The 3678-nt window shown below is 39.9% G+C and overlaps 1 non-coding gene across 1 annotated transcript; it reads left to right on the top strand.

The window, feature by feature from the left end:
* On the top strand, window positions 2628-2699 carry TRNAD-GUC. The gene has a single exon. It is a non-coding gene; the product is annotated as a tRNA-Asp (tRNA).

Raw genomic sequence — 3678 nt, 5'->3', positions numbered from 1 at the left:
ACTTAAGAATTAGCACGGTCCTCCGTGCTACGAGCAAGGGACAAGGGGTGATCGGATTTGGAACTTCCACTATCCTCCTCGTGAATGCTATCTTCACTTAAGTTTGAGGTGGATGTGGAGATCTCCGGCTCCTCCATAGATGGGGTCACGAAACTCAAAAGCTTCTTCACATAAGCATATCGGCGTTAGTTTTGCCGTTCATATCAATCCATCTTCTTATGGAGGCCTACAAGCAATTGATGGGTTGACCTTGGTGGTGCGGATGAAGTGATGGGAATGGTGGAAGGAGGGGCTATGTCAAGGCTCAGGGTGTCCATGGGAGGCTGAAGATACTTCCCGCTCGGGACGATATGACCCTTTGCCGGAATTGTAGCTTTCATGTCCTTAGCCTCGTAAGGGACACCAGCCGTAGTAGCTAGATCGGAAACCAACGCAGAAAATGGTAGATTACCCTTGGCATAGACTCAACCCATCGCTTGTTGAATGAGGGGAGGGATATTGACTGGCCTCTCCGTGAGTATGCACCAAACAAGGAGTGCGAGGTCCGCCGTGATGGACGACTTATGGGTGCTAGGAAGCACGTAGTGAGATAAGATCTAGGCCCATGCCCTAGCCTCCATAGTAAGGTAGCGTGCGTTAATGCACTTAGGTCGCATCCACAGTCTCCCTTGGGTCCAAAATGTCTCTGGTTCGGCGATGACGTGAAGAATCGAGTTCCAATCAAACCCAGACTCATCCCACTGCTGTAGGACCTCTTGGTAACCATCTATTTCCTCTGGTACTGGTAAAACATTAAGCACTCACTGAATAGCCTCCTTCGAAACCTGGACTTGCTTTCGGCGCACATAGACGGACTGAAGAGAGGGTGAGTGGTAATTGGTGTAAAACACTACCACCCAAGTGAGGTTGGCCTCTTGTGGTCGTCGCATGAGAAATCCCCATCCTCGCCGCTCGATGCGGGGTATCACATGAAGAGCCATGTGGTCTGGTAGGGCGAGTAGGTGCTCGGAGTGATAGTTCCTCTCAACCATGGCAGGGAATAGGAGCTCACAGAAGCGGTTAGGGAACCGTGTGGGGTTACTTGCCGGCTTGCTCCTCTCGTGTTCATCAATATGAACACTTGGCTTCGTCTTTAAGAGGGGTTTAGTGATAAACCCTATTTTTAGGGTTTATCTTGTAGTGATTTTAAGGGATTTTATCACCTTTTTCCCACATTTATCCAAGGAAATGGCATGGTTTCATGATTGTCTCCTAAATTGTGCTTAAGTGTGAAAACATGACTTTTAAGCCTTAATTAGCTATATTTAATTCACCTTTGATTTCACTAGATTCCTTGATATGTTGTTAGTGAATTCAGATTGGAAAGGCTAGGAATGGATCAAAGGGATGGAGAAGAAAAGCATGCAAGAGGAAAACTCATAAAGAAACAAGGATTTGGGACGCATTCATCGACGCGCACGCGCAGCAGACGTGCAGACGTGAATTGTGGAGTCGCATGGTGACGCGTACGCGTACATGGCGCGTACGCGTTGATGCTCGCACGTGACTCACTTAAAGGCAAAACGCTGGGGGCGAATTCTGGGCTTCCCAGGCCCAAATCCAACTCATCTCTGAAGCTATTTAAGGCAAAATTCAAGGGGGAGTCAACACATTAGAAGCTTGAATCACATTAGTTTAGTTTAGATCTAGTTTTAGTTAGAGTTAGTTTCTAGAGAGAGAAGCTCTCTCTTCTCTCTAGAATTAGGTTAGAGGTAGATTAGGAATTCTTAGATCTAAGTTAATTTCATACTTTGATTTACTTTTCCTTTATCAATTCTTGTTCTTCTACATCTTCTCTCTCTAGTTTAGCATTTAATTCTTGTCATTCTCTACTTTTATGTTGATGCACTCTTGTTTCTTCTATTTCCTTTCAATGCAATTTGAGGTAATTCATGTTAATTGTGCTTTCTTTTGTTTTCTATTGTTGATTTCTTGCTTTTGTAGTTGTAGTTCCTTTTAATTCTTGCAATTTATGTTGTTTACTTTTATTACCTTTTATGTGTTTGTTGAAATGCCTCTTTTAGCTTTGAGTTAGATTTTGTTCCTCTTGGCTTTAATTGAGTAATTAGTGACACTTGAGTTATCAAACTCTTTTGTTGATTGATAATTAGATATTGCTAATTGACTTGAATGCCACTAAAGCTAGTCTTTCCTTAGGAGTTGGCTAGGACTTGTGGACTCAAGTTGATTCATCCACTTGACTTTCCTCCATGGTTAGAGGTTAACTAAGTGGAAGCAATGAACAATTCTCATCACAATTGATAAGGATAACTAGGATGGGATTTTTAGTTCTCATACCTTGCCAAGAGTTTTCTTAGTTGTTAGTTTATTTCTTTCGCAATTTACATTCCTTGTTTCTTAAATCAAAAACCCCAAACATACTTCATAGCCAATAACAAGAACACTTTATTGTAATTCCTAGGGAGAACGACCTGAGGTTTGAATACTTCGGTTATCTTTATAGGGGTTTGTTTTAGTGACAACCAAATTTTTGTATGAAAGGATTATTGTTGGTTTAGAAACTATACTTGCAACGAGACTTCAATTGTGAAATTCTATACCATCAATTTTCCGTTCATCAAAATGGCGCCGTTGTAGTATAGTGGTAAGTATTCCCGCCTGTCACGCGGGTGACCCGGGTTCGATCCCCGGCAACGGCGCCATTTTGATGAGAGGAACATTGATGGTATAGAATTTCACAAATGAAACCTCGTTGCAAGTATAGTTTCTAAACCAACAATAATCCTTTCATACAAAAATTTGGTTGTCACAATTAACAAACCCCAAATAAAAATAATCGAAGTATTCAAACCTCGAGTTGTTCTCCCTAGGAATTACAATAAAGTGTTCTTGTTATTGGCTATGAAGTGTGTTTTGGGGTTTTTGAGATAATAGACAAGAAATGTAAATGGCAAAAGAAATAAACTAACAACTAGAAAGCTCTTGGCAAGGTATGAGAACTAGAAATCCCATCCTAGTTATCCTTATCAATTGTGATGAGAATTGTTCATTGCTCTCACTTAGTTAACCTCTAACCATAGAGGAAAGTCAAATGGATGAATTAACTTGAGTCCACAAGTCCTAGCCAACTCCTAAGGAAAGACTAGCTTTAGTGGCATTCAAGTCAATTAGCAATTTCTAATTATCAATCAACAAAAGAGTTTGATAACTAAAGTGTCACTAATTACTCAACCAAAGCCAAGAGGAACAAAATCTAACTCAAAGCTAAAAGTGGCATTTCAACAAACACATAGAAAGTAATAAAAGTAAACAACATAAATTGCAAGAATTAAAAGGAACTACAACTACAAAAGCAAGAAATCAACAATAGAAAACCAAAGAAAGCACAATTAACATGAATTAGCTCAAATTGCATTGAAAGGAAATAGAAGAAACAAGAGTGCATCAACATAAAAGTAGAGAATTACAAGAATTAAATGCTAAACTAGAGAGAGAAGATGTAGAAGAACAAGAATTGATAAAGGAAAAGTAAATCAAAGTATGAAATTAACCTAGATCTAAGAATTCCTAATCTACCTCTAACCTAATTCTAGAGAGAAGAGAGTGCTTCTCTCTCTAGAAACTAACTCTAACTAAAACTAGATCTAAACTAAACTAATGTGATTCAAGCTTCTAATG

This window comes from Arachis ipaensis, chromosome B08 (assembly GCF_000816755.2).
Source record: "Arachis ipaensis cultivar K30076 chromosome B08, Araip1.1, whole genome shotgun sequence".
Lineage (NCBI taxonomy): Eukaryota > Viridiplantae > Streptophyta > Magnoliopsida > Fabales > Fabaceae > Arachis > Arachis ipaensis.
The sequence above is the reverse complement of the archived record's forward strand: the minus strand, read 5'-3'. Positions and strand labels throughout refer to the sequence as shown.